Raw genomic sequence first — 26129 nt, forward strand, 5'->3', positions numbered from 1 at the left:
TTGGAATACATTTACTTTGAAAGTAATTATGGGACGTATTTCTTCCTTCATAGCAATTTTCATTCATTCTTTCTTGCCGTGAAATAGGTCTTAAATTCTATTCAAAGTGGTCTTAAAAAGTCTTACATTTGAGTTGGTGAAACCTGCAGGAACCCTGCTTTAGTTGAAATGATGTGAAAGCTTTGAGAACACTTTCATGATCAATCATTCTAAAACATATCATATATATTATTCTGAAATGGACCAATCTGCACAATCACTACTTTTACTGTCGCTACTTTCACTATATTTTGATGAGAATACTTTTATACTTTTACTTAAGGAACATTTTGAATGCAGGACTTTTACTGTAACAGAGTATTCCTACACTCTGGTACTTCTACTTTTACTCAAGTACAAGATCTGAGTACTTCTCCTACCTCTGCATATGATAGTTATGATATCTGCCAGCTAGTATTTGGTTGTTCCTTCTGGAGTCTTCATGTCCAGAATTTGTTTGGTTTATTGTTGAGGGAGGCGTGTGGCGCAGTGGGTTAGTGCGTTGGTGTTGCGATCGGGGAGGCACAAATTGCACACTTCACCCCAAATTGCTCCAGCGGGGATTGCCCACAGTATTGAGTATGTAAGTCGCTTTGGATAAAAGCATCTAACAAGTGACATGTAATGTAATGAGTTGTGAAGCATGGACGTCGGGGTGCTGGATCTCTGCTCTTGTATCACTTTATTATCAGATCTTCTTCCAGGTCTTTTGTGAAGTGTCACAATTCTTAGTTTTGTGTGTACAGTATAGTTTCCGTTTTTATTTTGAAATGCTGTTCTCCCTGTGTCTGGACTTCCTTCCTGTGTCTGATTGTCTCTTTGTGTTTCTGCCTCCCCTCCCCAGCTGTGTCTTGTCCTGTGATTTCCCTTCGGTGTATTTAGTCTTCTCTTGCTCCCTGTTCGGTCGTCGTCTTTCCTGTCCATGTTACCTGCCTGCTCCCGTTTGAAAGTTTCTCGTGCTCCCAGGTTTGTCCGGCAGTGGCTCAGTCAGTAGGGGCTTGGACTGTGAGCCGTAGGGTCGCTGGTTCAAGTCCCCGACCAGACCTAAACATGGAGTATGGACTGCTACTTGGAGAGGTCCCAGTTCACCTCCTGGGCCCTGCCGTGGTGCCCTTGAGCAAGGCACCGGACAACCCTCTTCCCCCCCACTCCCATTGCTCCCCGGGTGCTGTACAATAGCTGCCCACTGCTCCTAGAACTAGACTCCTGGTACTGGGATGGGTTAAAAGCAGAGAACACTGTGCTGTATGCTCTGCATGTGTGACCATGAAAGAGGCTTTCATCCCTTCTTTGTTAGTGTTAGGTTGTTTTTTGTTTTTTCATTGTCATCGGCTTTTGGATTAAAGCTTGCCTTTTGTTACTTGACCTTTTTGTATTTTTTACTGCATTTGGGTCCTATTTTCCCCCAATCCTGACATGAAGGGTATTAAAAAAGATTCATATTTGGAAATACTGTACAGATCTTAAGCTCAGGGGAATGTTAGCCATGCAATGAAATTTGACAGAAGATAGTGAAGATATCTGATGGCGAGGATTGTTGTCTTTGTTTCCAGGATTTTGTACTGGTTCATCGGTTTGGGTTAAGTATTATTGTGTGTTTTATTAAAATCATGACTTTTTAAACAATGTCGCTATTTTTTGTTTTATTTTCATCCTCAGATTCTCAAAAGCATTTTCCTGATTCTCTCATGGTTCCTTCTCTTTCAGCAGATAGTGGTCTGCAGGAGGTTTTAGATGAACATAGGCTCAGTCTGAGGAGGAGATGTGAACGTGTGACTGAAGGAACTGAACAAAGTGAAACCCTCCTCAACAGCATCTTCACTGAGCTCTACATCACACAAGGCCTCAGTGAAGAGGTTAATACCCAACATGAGGTGAGGCAGCTGGAGACAGTTTCCAAGAAGAAGCCCCTCCATGACACTCCAATCAAGTGCCAGGACATCTTTAAAGCCTTACCTGACCAACAGACTCACATCAGAGCGGTCCTGACCAACGGAGTCGCTGGAATTGGAAAAACCTTCTCAGTGCAGAAGTTCACTCTGGACTGGGCCGAGGGTTTGGAAAACCAAGATGTCAGTCTGGTGATCCCGCTCTCCTTCAGGGAGCTGAACCTGATCAAAGGTGAGCAGTACAGTCTTCTCAGGATGCTCCATGATTTCCATCCAACCTTACAGAAGGTCACAGCAGAGCAGCTGGCTGTCTGTAAAGTGCTGCTCATCTTTGACGGCCTGGATGAAAGCAGACTTTCTCTGGACTTCAGAAACAATGAGGTTGTGTCTGATGTCTCACAGCAGTCCTCAGTCAACGTGCTGCTGACAAACCTCATCAGGGGGAAGCTGCTTCCCTCGGCTCTCGTCTGGATAACTTCCAGACCTGCAGCAGCCAATCAGATCCCTCCTGAGTGTGTGGACAGGGTAACAGAAGTACGAGGCTTCACTGACGCCCAGAAGGAGGAGTACTTCAGGAGGAGATCGAGTGATGAAGACCTGTCCAGCAGAATCATCTCTCACATCAAGAGCTCCAGGAGCCTCCACATCATGTGTCTGATCCCAGTCTTCTGCTGGATCACTGCTGCAGTTCTGGACCACATGTTGACTACAGACCAGAGAGGAGAGCTGCCCAAGACCCTCACTGACATGTACTCACACTTCCTGCTGGTCCAGACCAAGAGGAAGAAGCAGAAGTATGAAGAGGGACATGAGACGAGTCCACAGCAGCTGACGGAGGCTGACAGGGAGCTTCTTCTGAAGCTGGGGAGGCTGGCGTTTGAACATCTGGAGAAAGGAGACATCATGTTCTACCAAGAAGACCTGCAGCGCTGTGGTCTTGGTGTCACCGAGGCCTTGGTGCACTCAGGAGTTTGTACAGAGATCTTCAAAAGAGAGAGTGTGATATTCAAGAAAACAGTCTACTGCTTTGTTCATCTGAGCATTCAGGAGTTCCTGGCTGCAGTCTACATGTTGCACTGTTACACCAACAGGAAGACAGAGGTACTGGAGGACTTCCTGCAGGAAGACTGTGACTATTACATACGTGATAGCAGTGATCCGGATTACCCATCCCTGGATGTCTTCTTAAAGGAAGCCATGAAGAAATCCCTCAGAAGTGAAAATGGCCACCTGGACCTGTTTGTCCGCTTTCTCCACGGCCTCTCTCTGGAGTCCAACCAGAGTCTGTTAGGAGGCCTGCTGGGTCGCACAGACAACCGTCCAAAGATCATCCAGAGAGCCATCAACAACCTGAAGGAGATGAGAAGTGATGAAATCTCTCCTGGCAGGAGCATCAACATCTTCCACTGTCTGACAGAGATTAACGACCTCTCAGTACATCAGGAGATCACAGAGTTCCTGAAGTCAGAGAACAGATCAAAGGAACTCTCTGTGATCCACTGCTCTGCTCTGGCCTACATGCTGCAGATGTCAGATGAGGTTCTGGATGAGTTGGACCTGAATAAGTACAACACATCAGAGGAGGGACGACGGAGACTGATTCCAGCTGTGAGGAACTGCAGGAAGGCCAAGTAAGTCTAGATGTGATTAACTTTATAAATTAGATCAGAAGTTTACATCTTCAAATATCCCAGTTATTCTATTTATTTTAATCATTGTTACCTTGTACAGTTTTTAGATCTCTTCATATTCCTTGTCAAACAAATTAAGGACTTAAGAGGTTTTCTCACAGCAGCATGTGATCACAACATACAGCAGTATGTTACAGTTATCAGGGAATGCAGTCATTCATCGATCATTCAGTTTGTTTAAAGGTCTCCTATCATGCAAAATGCACTTTTTGATGTCTTTTATACATAAATATGTGTCCCCGGTGTGTCAGGGAACTAGGGAATCTAGATCTGTAAAGTAACCAAAGGTATTAAATACCTCTAAATTGTAGTGGAGTAGAAGTACACAGTAGCATAAACTGGAAATACCCAAGTAAAGTACCTCACAATTGTACTTGCTTACAGTACAATATAATAATAATAATAATAATATATGTTTTATTATTTTTACATTTAAATAAATCAATACTAATTCGGTTCGCAACTTTTTCCCTTTCGAAAATGACAAAATGTATCGATAAAAATACCGTTAAAGTACGGGATCGTTAGGAGTAGTAGAACCATTAACGATACCCATCCCTAGTCTATAGTTGTCTCATCAAACTCATAAAGTTAATGTTTCCTCTCTTTATGCTAATACTTTTTGTAATATTTGTGTGACAGACTTTCTTACTGTGGACTCTCAGAGACTCACTTTGAAGTTGTGGCCTCCGCTCTGAAGTCTGACCCCTCCCATCTGAGACATCTGAACCTGATGAAGAACGATCTGCAGGGTTCAGGACTGAAGCTGCTGTGTTCTGGACTAAAGAGTCCAAACTGCAGACTGGAGACTCTCATGTGAGTTCAATAACTGTATTTAATAATATCATTATTGTAAATGAAAAAAGCCTCGTTCCTTCTTCTCCATCCTTCTTTATAGTCTTCTTCCTCCTCCCTCTCTGCATCAGGTGGTCTCCCTCTTTCTCTCTTTCAGTCAGAATGAGGTCACAACTGTTCAACTTTTAATTATTGAACATTAAAAAATGTAAGGTTTAAAAATTAAACAAATACAAACTTATAGTAAAGATATGTCATTTTAAAGAGAGGGAATATGAACAGTTTTCATGAAAGCAGAACACATTGTCAATGTCATGTCTTTAGAATCAAAATCTTTTCTTTAAACATTTCAATTTCAAAAATGCAAACTTTATACTTTAATTAATTAACAGAGATTTCATTTATTAACAAGACAAAGACAAATAAGGGCAGCTTGTCTCTACGATTTGCTGGCCCAGGAAGTTGATTTGAATCTGTGTGTAGGTCACCTGCATCCTGTGCCTCATTGTCTTCATACCCGCTGTAACCGCTCTCAAGGTGTCAAAAACCACAAGCGCCTTCTCTGAATGGTAGCTGGAACTTTTACGCTTTTATTGCACCATCTAGAATGTTTAGTGTGCATAGGTAAAAAGTTCAGGATGTTCTATCTAGTTGCACATGACTTGTTTCATATGCCTGAAACAACAAAGAAGGAAACATACATCCTTTCCATTCACAGCCAATTTAGCATCTTTTTATCAATGGTAAGTTTAAAGGAGACCTATCATGCTATATTTGAATAATATATTGTAGGGCCATACCTATATAAAACATGTCTGCAAAGTTTTTTTTTCAAAATACCAAACAGATCATGCATTTTAGCCATGCCTCATTTTGCTCTATTTTGCTCTCAACCAGCCCTGTTTTTGCATGAGCTGCAGCTGACCACGCCCCCCTGCAAAGGAGGGGGGCGAGGCACGAGCGTCATGTTACCATGCTGTTACCATGCTGTTACCATGCCACGGCAACCTTTCATTCCCCTGATAGGTGGAGAGTTGCCCATATAGGCGGAGCTCCTTGTTTCTGACGTCAGAGATATTTCAAATCTGTATCAGTCTGTATCAGATCCGTTGCAGCCCCGTTTTTAGAGATTTGGGTATGGAGGAAAAGAGAGAGGGTTGTGTTTTCTGACACTTGGTGAGTTCCCTGACACACCGGGGACACATATTCATGTATAAAAGTGCATTTTGCATGATAGGTCCCCTTTAATAGAAGTAGGTGAGGTAAAGGTCAGGTATGACACGGCCACTTACACAGCAGAACTGTCAACAACCCCATCGACTCCGGAATGTCGAATTTTTCACCCGCCCCGCCGGCTTTGCCAAATATCGCTACATGAATGGCGTCTTAAAGCCCTCCAAAACAGGTTTTACCAGCAGCACGAGATGAAAAAGAATAATAATTATATGCAGAACAATAGGTCTTCGCACACTTCGTGCTCAGGCCCTAATAATAATAATTCCACCAATAACAATAGGTTCCTCGCACTTCGTCCTAGGACGCCGTTGGGTTCTAGCACTCTCGTGCTCGGGCCCTAATAATAATAATAACTTACATTTATATAGAGCCTTTCAGGGGACCCAAGGTCGCTTGGTTCCTGTTCCCCGGTGTGTGCAGGTTCGGTTTCTCCTTGTTATGATGGTAATGAGCTTTTTTGTGGATTAAAGCTTGCTTTTTGTTCAACTACTTGACCTCTTGTTTTTTTACTTCTTTTGGGTCCTGCCTTCCTTCCAAACCCTGACAGATGAGCTGTGAGGGAGATGAATGAGTTGGTAAAGTTCTGGTGACCGAAAAAAACTGCTGCAGAGTTAGAGTTCAGATTATCAGGGATTTGTTTCTACATCATTGTTGACATTAAAACCTTCTTCAGCTCTGAACAGATTATTAAACGTGGAGTTATTACAAACAGGAGCATTGTTTTCTAAAGTTACATCATGTTTTCTTTATTCAGACTGTGGGCCTGCAGGTTGTCAGAGATCAGCTGTTCTGCTCTGGCCTCAGCTCTGAAGTCCAACATCCATCTGAGAGCGCTGGTCCTGAGTTTCAACAAGCTGCATGATTCAGGAGTGGAGCTGCTGAGAGATCTTCTGGAGAGTGCAGACTGCAGACTGGAGACTCTCAGGTCAGTTCTCCATCTTTCACTTCTGTGCTGAGATGAAGAGAGTTATGTTGACTCTGAGCTGCAGACATCAGGCTGATATCACTCTGATCCTCACTGAGCATCTTAATGCTAAAATTCCTACACTGCATAAACATTTTTATAAACAAATGATATAAGAAATACAACAAATTAATATTTTGATTAAATCTCGCAAACACAAATATTTCTACTCTTCACTCCATAAGATTGATCTCTCTCTCTCTCTCTGTCTCTCTCTCTCTCTCTGTCTCTCTCTCTCTCTCTGTCTCTCTCTCTCTGTCTCTCTCTCTCTCTGTCTCTCTCTCTCTCTGTCTCTCTCTGTCTCTTCTCTCTCTCTCTCTGTCTCTCTCTGTCTCTCTCTCTCTCTCTCTCTCTCTCTGTCTCTCTCTGTCTCTCTCTCTCCCTCTCTGTCTCAGAATAATATATATGATATGTTTTATAACTATTGATCATGAAAGTGTTCTCAAAGCTGGTAAAGGTGCAGCTAGTTTGAATGACTTTGTATACTGCAGGGTAGCTTGTGGATTTACTCCAGGTGGAACTAAAGTCTGATTTAACACTTGATTAGATTTCACATCATTCATCCACATCTGTGAGGTAACTAAAGGTATTAAATACATGTAGTGGAGTACAAGTACACCATTTACCTCTGAACTGTAGTGGAGTATAAGTACATGGTAGCATAACATTTAATACTCAAGTACCTCGAAATTGTATTCAAGTACAGTTCTTGATTAAATGCATGTATGTTATGTGTGCTAGCAGCAAGAATCCACACTATAAATTAAATAAAGCAATGTTAATTCTGTTTCCAATTTGTTTAGTTATTCACTTAAAAGAAATAACAAAAAATACCGGATCGATAAGCAGTATCGGTAAGACTAGTAGTACCTTTAAAACTTTAACCATACCCATCCCTAATCCTGACATATTTGTGATCTTTGTAAACGTTGTGATCTTGAGTTGAATAGATGGAGCAGAGTTTCAGATGTGAAGTCACCTCTTTATTATTGAAGTAGAAGCACGTTGTCTTTAATATTAATGAGAGATCTTTTCACTTTTTGTCTCCTACAGTTTTTACCTGTTTGGAGTTTCCACTTTCTAACCTTCTTTATCTCTGAACAGATTATTAAACCTGGAGTTATTTCAAACAGGAACATTGTTTTCTAAAGTTACATCATGTTTTCTTTATTCAGACTGGAGTTCTGCAGTTTGACAGAGATCAGCTGTTCTGCTCTGGCCTCAGCTCTGATGTCCAACCCCTCCCATCTGAGAGAGCTGGACCTGAGAAAAAACAATCTTCAGGATTCAGATGTGAAGCTGCTGAGAGATCTTCTGGAGAGTCCAGACTGCAGACTGGAGACTCTCAGGTCAGTAAGGGGTCAACTCTCTGCTGGTTCAGCAGTATTGTATTAAACACAGGGAGGTGGAGGTGTTTCTCTCACTGGAATCACAACAAGTCAGTGATGTTACCCACTGACTGCAGGTTCTTTCTTTAATTCTTCCAAAAACAATATACTGTAAGCAAAGCCATATTTAGTAAGTAACGTTTTAACAAACATATGAAATTTGACAGAAGAGTGAAAGAGAGACTGTTTTGTTTTCCTGTCATGTTTCTAGATTACTGAGCAGTTATTTCCTCTGATGCAGCTGAGAGCAGTCAGTCGTAGTGTTTGCAGAACATATGAAGGGATGTAAAGCATTATGCTGCGTTCACAGTGTCGTAGTCAAGTCACCAATTCACGAGTCCAAGTCACTCTCGAGTCCCCACTTTTCGAGTCCAAGTCCGAGTCACCCAAGGAGTGTCCATGTCAAATCCGAGTCACAAGTCCTCATGTATTAATCTTAGTGGATATATTTGTTGAAATGTAGCTGCTCCTCTACATTGCTTTTATCCTGTCATTTTATACTAATGTGTCTATTGAACTGCTGTGAAGCCAGTTTGGCTACCATTCTTGTAAATGCTATACCAATATTAATATTATTATTATTATTATTATCATCATCAAGGTTGAGTCGAGTTCCAATATTGCCTCCAGTGCTCCGTTCTGGCTCCTTCAAAGAGCTGCTTTACGAATGAAAATGCTCTACATTAAACACAATGACACACTGTCACAATTCCTGGTTTAATTTCAGTTTATTTAATGGTTTGAAAACCCACAGAAACTGAAAAGACATTGTTAAGAACGTTAGAACATGAGAGAAAGTATTGTTGGTACCTAGGGCAGAGTCCTGCACAGGTCTGATTTTCAAGACCCGATCCCACCCCGCACCCCCGACATGCAATACCGAACCCGCCCCGCCACCCGCACATATTGCCAATTAGTTCCGCAAACCGACCCGTCCCGTCGGCACAAGATCCGCAAACCGACCCAAACCCGCATATCCTATATGAGCAGTGAAAACGTGCAATTATTAACACACGCAGTCTCTGTGGGACTAATAAAGGTATTCTGATTCTGATTCTGATATTTGTCTCAAAAAGCGTGGGGTGTTGGTTATTTTCTCAATCTAGGCTGACACCAAAAGCCTCCCAGACATTGGATTTCGCTCTTGAGGAAGTGTTATTGAAAATGCTGTATTCTCCGCTAGAGAGCTTCACCTCAGCCATTTCGAATGTGGGCGCGCTCAGCAGCAGATTGATGCGCTGCAGAGGTTATGATTATGCGCGGTCCCAAGGGGGAGAGGTCTGAGGATTTAAACATTAAACAAAATTATTATTATTTTAATATATTTATTATGCAACACCCGCGACCTGACCTTCATCTTTGTTTTACCCAGAACCGAACCCGGAAAAAAGCGTTTGAAAAAATACCACCCGCGAATCATTTTTTTTGCGGGTCACCCGTTGGGTACCCGCGGGTACCCGACCCGATGCAGGACTCTGACCTAGGGGAAGAAAGGATACACATTTTAGCTTGTTGATGCCAAATAATAAAAAAAAATCTTTCTTATTGCTAAATAAATTGTATGGTTAAAAATAGGGCTGACTAATCCTTAGTTTCAACCATTGCAAGCTAGCTAGCATATTTATGATAATAATTTAAATAGATTTTTGGACCATCCAAACATTGTTTGAGTTCAAGGATTGAGAAACAATCTTAAAAGTAACATTGTTATCAGTGCGCTATATAACAGTGAAATACAAAACCGTAATCCTGAGCCTTAAAAAATAAAATGTACAAGCACAAACAAAGCAAGCCACCTATTAACACACTAATGGTAAAAAGGGATATGATTCTAAATCTGTTGGAATGAACAAATATTTTGTTAATTTATTTCAAAACAGTCGGCAAAACATCACATAACTTATAAACGTCAAACACAAAGCGAATATAATAAATATTCGATCACAATGTTCAACAGCCAACACGTGAATGTTTAAATTATATCAATTAAGATTAAGCCCCAGAAAGCACATGGCTCCAAGTTGGAGCGTCAATGTGCAAGTCGAGTCGGAGTCATCGTGCGCGAAAATTCCCGAGTTCCAGTCCGTGTCAATCAGTGCGCGACTCCGAGTCGAGTCCCAGAAATCGGCACCGCGGCTGTCAGCTGTGTTTACTCGCCTCATTCAAACAAAACACGTTTGCGAGGGGCGGGGCTTATCTCCATGTAAATACTATGGTAGATACCAACTACAACAAAACGAACATATTTTACTGTCATTTTATTGTTAAACCTGACCCATAACTGTTGGATTGTGTTTATCCCTACAGTATCGATGGCAGCCCAGATCCAGAAGACCTGTGAGTACTGAAACCATATCCTCCATTCATCAAACCATTAAACTCTGATCCTAAAAGGTTCAACAGAAACATGTTTTAACTCCATCTTGTTACAGCTCTCTCAATCATTTAGGATTCTAATGTTTCTCTTTGTTAAAGTTTTATTATTATTGATGTCTTTTCTCTGTCACTTCTTCCCTCCATCAGGTGACTCTGCTGTGGAACAGGAAGTGAAGACAGACAGAGAGGTGAGAGAGGAGCAGTTGCACCGTGTGGAGTTTATTGATGAGGTTTCACCACTGATTAAAATGTAGTTATTAGTCAGTGTTTTTCTGGGATCCAGACAAATCTGCAAGCTCAGGTTTTATTTGTTCACAGTTTATTTATGACAGGGCGTGTTTGAGATGTAAAGAGGAGCGTGGAGGCAATTTGGAAAATAATCAAGATGGCTGTAGCTCAGGAGTGGCCAACCCGCGGCTCTTTGCCCAGTCTCAGTTCATATCGAATTTTAATTGTGTGTTTGTTTTTTTGCGCATATTTGTCCCAGTTCACAAAGGGCAACACACAGGTTCCAGCCCAATCGTTACACAGAGTTTCCAACAAAGAAGTGCTTTAGCCAATCAGAATGCAGATCCTGCAGTACTGGAGGCGGGCTTTACTGCACTCGCGATGTGACAGTGAAGGGAGAGATCTGCTTCCGATCGGCAGAAATATAACTCAGAAAAAACCGTAATAACTCAATATGATGTTGTCCAATCAAAACGGTAACAATTTGCAGTTGTATATGTATATGTGTATGTGAGAAGGCCTGCTCCCGGAAAGACACAGAAGGATTAGCCCAAATGTGCTGTGATTGGCTGGTCCTACTATGCCGTGATTGGCTTTCACTGTGATTGGATAGTGCTGCTGTGCTGTGATTGGATGGTGCTGCTGTGCTGTGATTGGCTGCTTGGCTGTTGGCTACATTGGCGGATGTTAACCGGTTAATAACTCGTTGGAAATCAACGATGAGCTGGCAGGATCTAGACCAGGCATAAAGTCCGGTCAGATTTAATACGGCCCGCAGCTTCAGTCTTCATGTATTGTTTATGGCCCGCAAGCATTGTCAAACAGAATAAATCTTTTAAATCTAATTCCTCATTTCACTGCATGGTGACACATAATAATAATACATAGGATTTGTATAGCGCTTTTCCTAATGCTCAATGCATTTCGGTGAAGGAGGAGATGTTTCACTAATTAATTAATTTGTGTATGGTTTGACTGAGTTTAATATTTTTGATTATTATTTGTCAGACCTGATTCTGACTGGCACCCCACTTTATTAAAAATAGGTCAAACCAGCTACAAAGTTTAAGATATTCCATATAGTCCGTTCACTGTTATCTGACTCTCCAGATATGAATGAAAGGCAGTGTTTTTAGAGATGTTCATGCCTGCCTGCGTGGCTTATATTTAGTTATACTGCCATTTGAAAAAATAATAAGATAATTGTGACAATGACAATTGTTATATAACAGTGTATTTGTAAGTCACTTTTATGTTTAAAAAATGTCAGAAAGGACAATGGCCCCCGGGCATATTCACATGATCAAATCTGGCCCTCTTTGAAAAAAGTTTGGACACCCCTGATCTAGACTCTTTGAATTGTTGATGGTCTCACGATGCTCTGCTCTGGAATTGTAGTTTGTGTTCATTGAGCTGAACTTGATTTTTATTACAATAACTAACTTTGTGCCTTTTCATCATTCCAGGCTCCAGGTTCCTTCTCACCGTAAAACACACCTGAATCTTCAGACAGGTAAACCTATAACAGCACCAAACACTACTTTTAAAAGATATTTATATAATTATTTGTATTTAATATTATAATAATAATAATGCATTTAATTGATATCGTGATTTCAAGACACAGAAAGACGCTTTCCAAAAGTCACATTTAACAAACACAGTGATGCAAGAGAAACTGACCATTTAACAGGGGGTGGGGGGGGCTCCAAGAGAAAAGGCTGTCTGAAGAGGGGGCTTTGAGGGGTTGTTTGAAAGATGATAGGGTGGTTGATTGTCCTGTGTAGAGGGAGGTAGTTCCAGATTGAGGGTGCAGCAGCAGAGAAGGTCCGGGCACCCCCCAGGTCCAGGTCTTAGTCCTGGTGGTCTTTAGGGGGTTTGCATCTCCGGACCTGAAGCAACGGGTGGAGATGTGACGTTGAGGAGGTCAGAGAGAGAGGGAGGGGCCAGGTTGTTTAAGATAAGATAAGAAGTACTTTATTGATCCCAATTTGGGACATGTTTGCGTTGCAGCAGCATAAAAAGACAAGGCATTGTATAAATTAAAAGACAAGAAATAAACATTCCGAAATGTAAACATCTCAATAGAAATAAAATAGCATTAAAAAAAGAAAGTAGTAGTATACATGTTGAATTACACATTTACAGTAACAAAATATAAAGCAAGATATTATATATATTTATAATTATGTGAGGAATGGAATCTGAAATATTAGATTGAATATAAATGTAACATGTACAGTGTGGTTTAAGGCTTTGTAGGTGGGGAGGAGTGGTTTAAAGACTATTCAGTATTTGACTGGGAGCCAGTGGAGGTTGTGGAGGACTGGAGTGATGTGGTCTCGGCTGTGGGGGGAGGGGAGATCTGGACGTATCGCAGTTTGCTGGTCATTTTGTTTGGTGAACAGGAGAGGATGCTATTGCAGTAGTTGAAGTGATGAGGGCGTGGATGAGGAGTTCAGCGGCAGTGAAAGAGAGGGAGGGTCGAAGGACGGCGATGTTCTTGAGGTGGAAAAAAGAGAGTTTTGGTGATGAGGTTGGCATGTGGCAGGAAGGAGAGGATGGGGTCGAAGATAACACCGAGGTTGCAGATCATGGTGGAGGGGCTGACGTTAGAGCTGGTGAGTGAGAATCACTGGGCAGAGCAGGTGATGAGTATTTCTGATTAATTGCAGTTGAGATGGAGGAAGTTTTCTTGCATCCATAGTTTAAGGCAGGCGGTCAGGGTGGAGTGGGTGATGGGTGTGATGAGAGGTAGAGTTGAGTGTGGATGTGACCGAGGGGAAGGATGTTTAGGATAAAGAGGAGGGGGCCTCTACGTGTAAGATGCTATACAGCAGTGGTTCTCAACCTTTTCCAGTCTCGAACACTCAGAATAAATAAAAAATGTTCTGAAAAATGTTGGATAATTCAACAACATATATAAAACTTAGGTTTAGGCGATTCATGAAGAACTGTTACATAAGTACATATATTTTATAAGTACATGCAGTACATACATATTTATACTTTAGGTGAACAAAAGTCCACCTCTGGGAACGTGGAGGAATATAGATATCTCAGTTTCCTTAAAGCAGAAGACAGGAAGTGATTCACAGAGCAGATGGTATCAGTAGCAGAGTCACTACATTTATGAGACCTCTGTATGAAGTGATTGTTGGTCATTTCATAAAAGTGTTTTCCTGTTTATCTTCCAGGTCCACGAGGAGAAACGTCCCAAAGGAAAGATCCATTTTGCAGTGAACATCTGATCAGAGCGTATTCCAAAACGACAAAGAAAACCTGAACTGCTGAAACACTGTTATAAAAGAAATACAGCGAACATGTACATTTTACACTTTAAACTGTTATAATTCACAGAGAAAATACATTTGAAACCAGTAAATATAACAGTGTTTTTCTGGTGAATTAGCATGACGACGCTGAATTTAAACAGATTGATTATTTCAGTCATTTTTCCTCACAATGTATGATGTAATGTTTTCTGCTGTATTAATCACAAGAGCTTAACGTGATAGTAACTTTTAAATATTGCAGCTCTGTCATGAAATCATTTTCTATAAATCCTTATTTACACTTTACAAGATTAACCCTTATGTCCTCCTCGGGCCTTTTTGTACCTTTTTTCAACTTTTGTTTTGTACTGTATTTGGGGATCGTTCAGCAGAGAAGAGGGTCCTGGGGTTATGGGAGGGGTCAGTGAAGATGTTGGAGAGGTAGGCCGATTCAGCGGCAATAAGAGCATCTGTGTAAGCATTGAGATGGAGTTTGTGTGAGGGATGTTTTCTTTGAAAGACGTTCAAGTTGGCGGCCTGCGGGTGTGAACCAGGGGGAGGAGGTCTTGAGAGTGACAGTTTTATTTTTGAGGTGGGCTGGGGTGTTGAGGGAGGTGAGTAGGGTGGAGTTGAGGTGGGCTGGGGTGTTGAGGGAGGTGAGTAGGGTGGAGTTGAGGTGGGCTGGGGTGTTGAGGGAGGTGAGTAGGGTGGAGTTGAGGTGGGCTGGGGTGTTGAGGGAGGTGAGTAGGGTGGAGTTGAGGTGGGCTGGGGTGTTGAGGGAGGTGAGTAGGGTGGAGTTGAAGTGGGCTGGGTTGTTGAGGGAGGTGAGTAGGGTGGAGTTTGAGGTGGGCTGGGGTGTTGAGGGAGGTGAGTAGGGTGGAGTTGAGGTGGGCTGGGGTGTTGAGGGAGGTGAGTAGGGTGGAGTTGAGGTGGGCTGGAGTGTTGAGGGAGGTGAGTAGGGTGGAGTTGAAGTGGGCTGGGTTGTTGAGGGAGGTGAGTAGGGTGGAGTTGAGGTGGGCTGGGGTGTTGAGGGAGGTGAGTAGGGTGGAGTTGAGGTGGGCTGGGGTGTTGAGGGAGGTGAGTAGGGTGGAGTTGAAGTGGGCTAGGGTGTTGAGGGAGGTGAGTAGGGTGGAGTTGAGGTGGGCTGGGGTGTTGAGGGAGGTGAGTAGGGTGGAGTTGAAGTGGGCTGGGGTGTTGAGGGAGGTGAGTAGGGTGGAGTTGAGGTGGGCTAGGGTGTTGAGGGAGGTGAGTAGGGTGGAGTTGAAGTGGGCTGGGGTGTTGAGGGAGGTGAGTAGGGTGGAGTTGAGGTGGGCTGGGGTGTTGAGGGAGGTGAGTAGGGTGGAGTTGAGGTGGGCTGGGGTGTTGAGGGAGGTGAGTAGGGTGGAGTTGAGGTGGTTGAGCAGATCATCAGGTGAGCTGAGGGTTGTGTCCAGGGGGAGATTAGACGATAGCAGTTCGGAGAGATGGTTATGGTCAATGGAGTGTAGATTACGGAAGGTGATGTTTCTGGGTGGGCAGGGGGTGTATTGTGCCTCCCTCGGGCCTTTTTGTACCTTTTTTCAACTTTAGTTTTGTATTTGGGGATCATTCAGCAAGAACTCTTGAGTCAAATGTTTTATATACAATGTCTTTTTACTCTTACATGTCTTTTATACTCTATCGATGCATTTGGACCCTCTGGACAACGTGGCAAAAATGTACACAAAAAAAACTGCTATTAAATCATATTATCATTCATCAATATGTTATTCAGCTTTTTTTCATAAATCCCTTAAACAACTTAAAACTTGCTCAAAAATTACCAATCATTCTCAGGATTTTAACCCTTTAAATGCCTGTTTAATTTGTTTGAATTATTCATTACAAAACATCAGAAAACATTATTTATTTCCCATATAATAAACAGTAGGGGGCTTTGGTGGTGATTAGACTCTTGAATATGTCAAAGATCAGAAACAAGATTGATTTGATCGTGTGTGTGTGTGTGTGTGTGTGTGTCTTCTACCCTCCTGATTGGTGGAGTTGACCCAATAGCCGTAGCGCCACCGTCCTGACGTCAGGACAGTGTTCAAATCTGGATCAGTTTTTATCAGATCCGTTGCAGCCCCTTTTTTAGAGATTTGGGTATGGAGGAAAATAGAGAGGGTTGTGTTTTCTGACACTTGGTGAGTTCCCTGGAACACCGGGGACACATATTCATGTAGAAAAGACGTACAAAAGTGCATTTTGCATGATAGGTCCCCTTTAAGCTTGCTCCATTGCGGAGATATTCCCGTCAGAGTGCGGAAAACTTAAATGTATTTATTTATTTCAAATGTGAAATGTTACCAATATACTCACGGACCACTAGAGGGCGCTCACGGACCACCAGTGGTACGCGGACCACACTTTGAGAAACACTGGGGTAAGGTAAGTGATTATATGACATTTTAATTCATGTTCAAATTGATAATTATTTTTTGTTTCCTTCACGTTAAAATAAATGCTATTGAACAAAGTATTTACACAAACTAAATAAATAAATGAAAAAGTAAAAGAAGCGACACATGCAGTTACACATCCATTCAGGATATTATACTAAATTAAAATGTAATTAAATACATGGTGCTGCTAATGTTGAGCTTTTGCTACTTATCATCTATACATCTCAAAATAATACACATTAACATTAACACTGAGAAAAACGCACTACAGTAGGTACTTGTACACACCTACGATATATACAAGTGTCATTTAATTATTTAACGACTTATCATTTTTCCTGCACAGTGAACATCAGTGATAATGAATTAAAATCAGGCAAAATTAAACAAGCCAACACACACACACACACACCTCACTCTCCCACACGTGCATTTTACATTAAAGGTAAAATAAAAATACTCACTGTTTGAGAGGAGCTCCATTGCTTGACGTGTCTTCTCTGCTGCGCTCACACACTTGGTCATTGCTGTTATGAACACACACACACACACACACACACACACACACACACACACACACACACACACACACACACACACACACACACACACACCCATAACACCCCTCACTCTCCCTTCTTATCTCCCTCTATCTTTCTTAGACATTGGATGTAGCTGTTGCATATCTAGTAGTTTAATCTAGTAGTTGTTTCCATTATGCATAATGAGTATTTAATAATATTTCTGTTTTCAGTTTGTATTACTAGTTACCCTGTTTACAATGTATTAGTTTAAAGAGTCCCTATTTAGCTTTTTGTGGTTTTCCAATTCTATATATATATATTATTCTGAAATGGACCAATCTGCACAATGACTACTTTACTTTTGGTACTTTAACTATATTTTGATGATGATACTTTTCTACTTTTACTTGAGGAACATTTTGAATGCAGGACTTTTACTGTAACAGAGTATTCCTACACTCTGGTACTTCTACTTTTACTCAAGTACAAGATCTGAGTACTTCTACTTTTACTCAAGTACAAGACCTGAGTACTTCTACTTTTACTCAAGTACAAGATCTGAGTACTTCTACTTTTACTCAAGTACAAGATCTGAGTACTTCTACTTTTACTAAAGTACAAGACCTGAGTACTTCTACTTTTACTCAAGTACAATATCTGAGTACTTCTACTTTTACTCAAGTACAAGATCTGAATACTTCTACTTTTACTAAAGTACAAGATCTGAGTACTTCTACTTTTACTCAAGTACAAGATCTGAGTACTTCTACTTTTACTAAAGTACAATATCTGAGTACTTCTACTTTAACTCAAGTACAAGATCTGAGTACTGACACACGACATAAAATAAATAAATATGTGATTGAAAAACCCTTAAAACAAGGAGTTAAACATCTCGAGCACTACACCTGCACACTTTCACTTTAGTGAGGTTTTGAATGCAGGATGTTTTACTTGTACAGTGGTATTTTTTTTTGTATTTCGTTACTTTGTTCTGCCTTTTTGTAGCTGGTGGTTTGTTGTTATCTTACTGAAAACAAGCCCAGTATGTGTACCTGTCCAGGTGATAAGTAAGGGATAATGTGCAGCGACTTGGTCATTATGGGGAAAAGAACACCGACAGGCTGATCAGGAGCCCGACGCGAAGCGGAGGGATCTAGATCGGCATGCAGTTTGCTTTTCGGCCAAACTGTATACAGTTAAATCGAACTGACTTGTTTCTGCAGATGTGAGCGTCCTTAACAACGGTCAATAAATCCTTGACAGCGGTCTGTCTGTTCTGGATTAACAACGTGTCACGTGTTCTGAATTGACCAATCAGAATCGAGTATTCAACTAAGCCATGTAATAAGGCTGGTTATTAAACAAAGGGAGCGGCTGCAGACAGGTGAGGGTGTCAAAGTCCAAGTATGACATTTGACCAGACTCCATTCTACACTTCGACAGAGCAGGAGGAGGAAAACAGGGTGAGTGTTGACACCAGGATCTGCTGTTTTTTTAGACGATAATAATTTACTCCTGTATGTATACAAAAATAGCTTATCAAAAAAACATCAAGATGTCCTAGAGTCCAAAGTGACATTTTCAAATGTTGTAAACTTTTAAATGTCCTGGTTTCTGATCCATCTGAGTTACATAACACGTAACCGCCCAGCCTGAAGTCTGACTGATTTGCTGTATTTAAACCAATGTTTATCATTAAGATGGTTTAGATTTGAATAATTGTGTTATATATTGTGTGTGTGTGTGTGTGTGTGTGTGTGTGTGTGTGTGTGTGTGTGTGTGTGTGTGTGTGTGTGTGTGTGTGTGTGTGTGTGTGTTGTGTGTGTGTGTGTGTGTGTGTGTGTGTGTGTGTGTGTGTGTGTGTGTGGTTACTGGTTTATCTCTCAGGCTGGAGAAGATGAGTGAGGAAGAGGACAAGTCTCCAGTCTCCAGCAGTCTCTCTCTGAAGAGTGACCGCTCTAAAGAAAGACCTATAAACTTCAGTAATGAACCTGGACCCTCAGACACAGAGTAAGAGTCTCTACTGTAAACTGACTTGAAGAGGATTCTGTTTTTATATAATCTGATAATCTGAACTGTTCTTTTATGATCGCAGTAAAGACACTCAGTAGAGAACAGTAACAACGTGTAATGTAACTCTTGCTCCTTGGCATCAACAGCGATAGTAAATTATCTACTAGTGAAATCATCCTCACACTGACATGTTGGACTTTGGGTTAAAGAAAGCTAATAAAATACAAACATGTAAAACCTTTCACTCTCAAATGAACTGAAAAAGCAGAAACCCACAAGCAGGACTGAAAGTTCAGAACAAGTCAGAAGATCTTTGATTGGGTAAACAGACAGAAGTCAGAATCTGCTCTCAACAAGAACTAATGATGTTTAAAACATGTGTTGTTTCCACAGACGGAGAGCAGAGTCTCCAGTCCCCAGCTGTCTGTCTCTGAAGAGTGACCAGTCTAAAGGCTTTATTATAACCTTCAGTAATGAACCTGGACCCTCAGACACAAAGTAAGAGTATATGTTTCTTCTGTAAACTGACCTGAAGAGGATTCAGTTTACTGATTATCAAAAATGTTCTTTAATAATGTGCGCAGTATAATAAAATAAAACGCAGGAGAGAAAGAAACACAGTAAGATAGTATAGAAGCCAGTGCTGCCCCTGGCCAAATTGGTGCCCTACGTGAAATGTTGTCATGAGGCACCCATACACAACTAGTGTAGATGTTTATATGATAATAAAAAAAATGGGTCATAGGTTCCTAAACGATGCAATATAAATATATACAAGGGTTTTGTTTAGACCGGGTAACACGGGCTCTGTGCCCTCTTTTGTTTTTACGGAGCTCAAAATAAATATGGGATAGATGTCCGGTCGGTCTACGAGTGGCCGGCTGACACTGAAACTGAGATTTATTTTACGTGTACGTGTATCAACCAGAGACTGGTACTCACAATATAATAGCTGCTGTACTTCTGACTTTATTAAGTTATTCTGAGTGTTGATGGAGCAGCTACAATGTTAGCTTAGCTTTATGGAATTGATCTCATGCAGAAAACAAACATTGTAAAGTGTTTTTCTTGTTCTGTTGCCGACAGACCTGACAAAGCCTGAACTCAAGCTTTTTACAAATCACTATCATTACGTTGTTATTTCGGCATTCTTTCCATATTTGTATTGCAATTAATTAACAGCAAATTCTATGTAAATTGGTTTTATAATGTTATAGTGTACCAGATGAATACAGCTTGGTGTGTCTTAGTAGAGACAGGGAACATGTGATCCAGACAGGATGCTGTTTGTTTTTATAATATGTGAAGCTTAAAGGGGACCTATCATGCAAAATGCACATGTTGATGTCTTCTCTACATCAACATGTGTCCCCGGTGTGTCAGGGAACTCACGCAGCGTCAGAAAATAAAACCCTCTCTCTTTTCCTCCGTACCCAAATCTCTAAAAACGAGGGAACAACGGAGCTGATCCAGATTTGCGTCCGATATGACGTAATATCTGAAATGTGGACCCACGGCCCTATCAGAAACGTTGCTATCAGAAACAATGCCTGACGTGTTGTGGAAGTATAGAGTGGTGCAGAGACGCGTCCTAAAACCAGGAAGTAAGCTGCACATGGGTTCCTTCCGTTTATATAAATAAACATTGATTGATTGATTGATTCCGGTTCCCTCAACAAAAAAGCAATGCAATCTCTCCATAGGATTTTGGAAAATAGCTGGAAATAAGGTCTGTGGTTGAGACACATTTAAGAGACGGATCACGGTTTGTTCAGTCGGATAATCTTCACATGTGTACCCTATTTTTATAATTTTCGTATTATAAATCTAATCGATAGATTTATGATCGACAGATTTATGATTATAAAATTATAAGAGATGGGTAGACATGTGGAGATTATCCGACTGAACAAAACGTGATCCGTCTCTTAAATGTGTCTCAACCACAAACTTTATTTCCAGCTATTTTCCAAAATCCTATGGAGAGATTACATTGCATTTTTGTCGAAGGAACCCATGTGCAGCTTACTTCCGGGTTTTAGGACGCGTCACTGCACCACTCTATTATGATCTGTGTTCACATTAGCATGCTAACACTCAGAGCTAACCTGTACTGGAGAGAGCATGTGTGTAAAGAAGCAGGAAATCAAAAGGAACTCACCTTGTGGTAAACCTGAGAGAGAGAAAGAGTTTGAGCTCCATACTGTTTCAGAGATAATGCTTGATGTGGTTTGGAACATTTAGCTGAGTATCTCGTAGAAGGACCCAGATCAGCACTTCTGTAACAGGGCTGAAATAGAACGATATGAGGGATGTATGAAATGCATGATCTGTTTGGTATTTTGAGCAAAACACATCATAGACGTGTTTTTTTTATATATTTGTATATATCTGAGACCCATAATATATGCCTAAGAATAGCATGATAGGAGACCTTTAAACTAACTCCCTGATCGCAATGTATTATAGAGACCTTTTTTAAATATCAAACTAGAATTTGCCACCTTGATGAACCTTTGGTGAGAATCAGCTCCACTAATGTAAAGTGCTGTAAAGGATGTGTTCATCTCCACAGAGGGAAGAGGAGAAGTTATGTTCCTGTGGAGGAGCAGCTGTACAGCTGTGCTCTGTGTCAGGACGTCCTGAAGGATCCAGTCTCTACCAGCTGTGGACACTGGTTCTGCAGACAGTGCATCACCTCACACTGGGAGCAGCGCCCTCCATCAGGAGACCCCTCCTGTCCCCAGTGTGGAGAGAGATCCAGAACCAGAGCTGGCCTGCAGACAGCCAGTCAGACCAGCTCTGTACGAGGTAAGAGGCCGAACACATGCAGCGCCTTTACCTCCGTCTGGGTGCTGGGCGTGTACTCTTCTTAAGAAACACTATCATCTGATCTTTTCTTTAAGGCATTGCTTTTAAACTTTATTCAAAACTATTTATCGTGGGACAGCAGTGTTTCCCTAAAAATGCTTTCAGTTTAAATCTCAGGAAAACATTAGCCCTGCACAAATATCACATTTACGTCTGATCAGAGGTACGAAGTAACTAAGTACATTTACTCATGTACTGTACAGTTTTGAGATACTTTTACTTTACTTGAGTATTTCCATGTAATGCTACTTTGTTCTTCTACTCCTCTACAATTCAGAGGTAAATGGTGTACTTTTCCCCCACTACATTTATTTAATAACTTTTGTTACTTTACAGATTTGGATTAATGATGTGAAATATAATCAAGTCTTAAAGGTCACCTATTGTGCAAAATCCACTTCTCCATGTCTCTTCTACATCAACATGTGTCCCCTCTTCTTCATGTCTCTTCTACATCAACATGTGTCCCCTCTTCTTCATGTCTCTTCTACATCAACATGTGTCCCCTCTTCTTCATGTCTCTTCTACATCAACATGTGTCCCCTCTTCTTCATGTCTCTTCTACATCAACATGTGTCCCCTCTTCTTCATGTCTCTTCTACATCAACATGTGTCCCCTCTTCTTCATGTCTCTTCTACATCACCATGTGTCCCCTCTTCTTCATGTCTCTTCTACATCAACATGTGTCCCCTCTTCTTCATGTCTCTTCTACATCAACATGTGTCCCCTCTTCTTCATGTCTCTTCTTCATCACCATGTGTCCCCTCTTCTTCATGTCTCTTCTACATCAACATGTGTCCCCTCTTCTTCATGTCTCTTCTTCATCACCATGTGTCCCCTCTGTGTAAAGAGACTCTGAAAGTTTCAGGAACAAAGATTCTCTCTCTTTTTGTCCTGATCCATTTTTATAAAAACCTGTCTGAAAATGAGCTGATCAGATTTTGGCCACTTTATGATGTCATAACGATGTTTTGTCTTGTGTAACCATTAGCCAATCAGCAACCAAGGTAACCCCCCCCCCCTTATCACCTGAATCTCCTCCTAGAGCACCATTGAGTTCTTTGTAACCAAATCTCTCTCAGAGGGGCGTGGGGAGGGGCTCCTTATTTTCATCTGAAGTAACAGACAGAGAATCAGCACTTTGGAAACAGGGCTGAAACAGAGGGGATTATGGGTAATGCTGCAATGATCTGTTTGGTGTTTCAGCCAATCAGAGACAGGCTCTGGATATATCTGAGACCTGTGATATATTGATGAGAAACAGTAAAATAGGGGACCTTTAAATCAGACTTTAGTTCCACCTTGAGTAAATCCACAAGCTACCCTGCAGTATACAAAGTCATTCAAACTAGCTGCACCTTTACCAGCTTTGAGAACACTTTCATGATCAATCATTATAAAACATATCAGATATATTATTCTGAAATGGACCAATCTGCACAAAGACTACTTTTACTGTCGCTACTTTCCCTATATTTTGATGAGAATACTTTTCTACTTTTACTTGAGGAACATTTTGAATGCAGGACTTTGACTGAAACAGAGTATTCCTACACACACACCAGAATGTTTTATTTGTGTTTGGTTTGGTGTCGAGTTGTGAAGCATAGACGGCGGGGCGCTGGGTGTCTACACTTGTATCAACTTGTATTGGCTCACTGTATCATCGGATCTTCTTCCAGGTGTTTTTTTTAAAGTGTGCATTAACACCGACAGTAGAAATACTGTATAGATCTTAAGCTCAGGGGAACGTTAGACCTGCAAAGACAACTTACAGAAGATAGTCAAGATGTCTGATGGCTAGCATTGTTGTCAGGATTCTTCCTGGTTCATCTGTTCTTGGATAAGTATGGAGTTGTACAGCGTAGACATCAAGCTGTTTTATTAAAATCACAACTTTTTAAACCCTGTACAACATGTTCCTGATTCTCTCATGGTTCCTTCTCTTCCAGCAGATAGTGGTCTGCAGGAGGTTTTAGATGAACATAGGAACAGTCTGAGGAGGAGATGTGAACGTGTGACTGAAGGAACTGATCAAAGTGAAACCCTCCTCAACAGCATCTTCACTGAGCTCTACATCACACAAGGCCTGAGTGAAGAGGTTAATACCCAACATGAGGTGAGGCAGCTGGAGACAGCTTCCAAGAAGAAGACCCTCCATGAAACTCCAATCAAGTGCCAGGACATCTTTAAAGCCTTACCTGACCAACAGACTCACATCAGAGCGGTCCTGACCAACGGAGTCGCTGGAGTTGGAAAAACCTTCTCAGTGCAGAAGTTCACTCTGGACTGGGCCGAGGGTTTGGGAAACCAAGATGTCAGTCTGGTGATCCCGCTCTCCTTCAGGGACCTGAACCTGATCAAAGGTGAGCAGTACAGTCTTCTCAGGCTGCTCCATGTTTTCCATCCAACCTTACAGAAGGTCACAGCAGAGCAGCTGGCTGTCTGTAAAGTGCTGCTCATCTTTGACGGCCTGGATGAAAGCAGACTTTCTCTGGACTTCAGAAACAATGAGGTTGTGTCTGATGTCTCACAGCAGTCCTCAGTCAACGTGCTGCTGACAAACCTCATCAGGGGGAAGCTGCTTCCCTCGGCTCTCGTCTGGATAACTTCCAGACCTGCAGCGGCCAATCAGATCCCTCCTGAGTGTGTGGACAGGGTAACAGAAGTACGAGGCTTCACTGACGCCCAGAAGGAGGAGTACTTCAGGAGGAGATCGAGTGATGAAGACCTGTCCAGCAGAATCATCTCTCACATCAAGAGCTCCAGGAGCCTCCACATCATGTGTCTGATCCCAGTCTTCTGCTGGATCACTGCTGCAGTTCTGGACCACATGTTGACTACAGACCAGAGAGGAGAGCTGCCCCAGACCCTCACTGACATGTACTCACACTTCCTGCTGGTCCAGACCAAGAGGAAGAAGCAGAAGTATGAAGAGGGACATGAGACGAGTCCACAGCAGCTGACGGAGGCTGACAGGGAGGTTCTTCTGAAGCTGGGGAGGCTGGCGTTTGAACATCTGGAGAAAGGAGACATCATGTTCTACCAAGAAGACCTGGAGCGCTGTGGTCTTGATGTCACCGAGGCCTTGGTGCACTCAGGAGTTTGTACACAGATCTTCAAAAGAGAGAGAGTGGTCTTCCAGAAAACAGTCTACTGCTTTGTTCATCTGAGCATTCAGGAGTTCCTGGCTGCAGTCTACATGTTGCACTGTTACACCAACAGAGACACAGAGGTACTGCAGGACTTCCTGCAGGGAGACTGTGACTATTACTTAGGTGATGGCAGTGATCAGGATTACCCATCCCTGGATGCCTTCTTAAAGGAAGCCATGAAGAAATCCCTCAGAAGTAAAAATGGCCACCTGGACCTGTTTGTCCGCTTTCTCCACGGCCTCTCTCTGGAGTCCAACCAGAGACTCCTAGGAGGCCTGCTGGGTCGCACAGACAACCGTCCAAAGATCATCCTGAGAGCCATCAACAACCTGAAGGAGATGAGAAGTGATAAAATCTCTCCTGGCAGGAGCATCAACATCTTCCACTGTCTGACAGAGATTAACGACCTCTCAGTACATCAGGAGATCACAGAGTTCCTGAAGTCAGAGAACAGATCAAAGGAACTCTCTGTGATCCACTGCTCTGCTCTGGCCTACATGCTGCAGATGTCAGAGGAGGTTCTGGATGAGTTGGACCTGGAGAAGTACAACACATCAGATGAGGGACGACGGAGACTGCTTCCAGCTGTGAGGAACTGCAGGAAGGCCACGTGAGTCCAGATGTGATTAACTTTATACACTCGATCAGAAGTTTACATCTTCAAATATCAGTTATTCTAGTTATAATAATTGTTACCTTTTACAGTTTGTAGTTCTCTTCATATTCCTTGTCAAACAAATGAAGGCCTTTAGAGGTGTTCTCACAGCAGCATGTGATCACAACATACAGCAGTATGTTACAGTTATCAGTGAATGCAGTCATTCATAGATCATTCAGTTTGTTTGTCATCACATCTGTTTTTACCACAATGTTTAAGAGTTTAAATATGTGTGATGAATTAACTATCTATCTATCTATCTACCTATCTATCTTTCTAGTTACTTTGAAACCATGAAATGCGGAAATGTCTTCATCAGCAGGCCATCACGTGGTTTCTGAAAATAACCGATTGACACATTTTAGCCGAGACCGGCGGAAAGTTTGTGTCAAAACTCAGTGTGTGTAAAAAGACGATCCACAAGCGCATTTTTGGTCGACAAATACAAAATGGATTCACAAATGCCTGATCGAAAGTTGTCAATGTTAGAGAGACACTCACAAATTCCTTTTGTTTATTTGTAAACTAATTATAGTATTCACAGATCTTTTCTTTCATTTTTGAAAACATGTTGCGTATTTGCAGATCCGTTTTACATTT

The 26129-nt window shown here is 41.8% G+C and overlaps 1 protein-coding gene and 1 long non-coding RNA gene across 4 annotated transcripts in view; both read left to right on the top strand.

Annotated features, from left to right (window-relative positions):
- The window catches only part of LOC117479084 (NACHT, LRR and PYD domains-containing protein 12-like), a 134957-nt gene extending 120264 nt beyond the window's left edge, over nucleotides 1-14693 (top strand). The window contains exons 4-11 of one of the 3 annotated variants that reach the window (XR_004555526.1): nucleotides 1747-3559; nucleotides 4262-4435; nucleotides 6405-6575; nucleotides 7790-7963; nucleotides 10310-10339; nucleotides 10526-10566; nucleotides 12073-12119; nucleotides 13804-14693. The gene's annotated coding sequence lies outside the window, so the exon portion shown is untranslated. The remainder of the gene's footprint in view (nucleotides 1-1746; nucleotides 3560-4261; nucleotides 4436-6404; nucleotides 6576-7789; nucleotides 7964-10309; nucleotides 10340-10525; nucleotides 10567-12072; nucleotides 12120-13803) is intronic. The other 2 variants (XR_004555527.1, XR_004555528.1) reach the window with 2 other exon arrangements.
- Nucleotides 14694-18191: 3498 nt separating this feature from the next.
- On the top strand, nucleotides 18192-19326 carry LOC117479094. Its single transcript, XR_004555530.1, has 3 exons — nucleotides 18192-18294; nucleotides 18719-18841; nucleotides 19238-19326. It is a non-coding gene; the product is annotated as an uncharacterized LOC117479094 (long non-coding RNA).
- Nucleotides 19327-26129: the final 6803 nt, after the last annotated feature.

This window comes from Trematomus bernacchii, unplaced genomic scaffold, assembly GCF_902827165.1.
Source record: "Trematomus bernacchii unplaced genomic scaffold, fTreBer1.1, whole genome shotgun sequence".
In the NCBI taxonomy this organism is placed as follows: domain Eukaryota; kingdom Metazoa; phylum Chordata; class Actinopteri; order Perciformes; family Nototheniidae; genus Trematomus; species Trematomus bernacchii.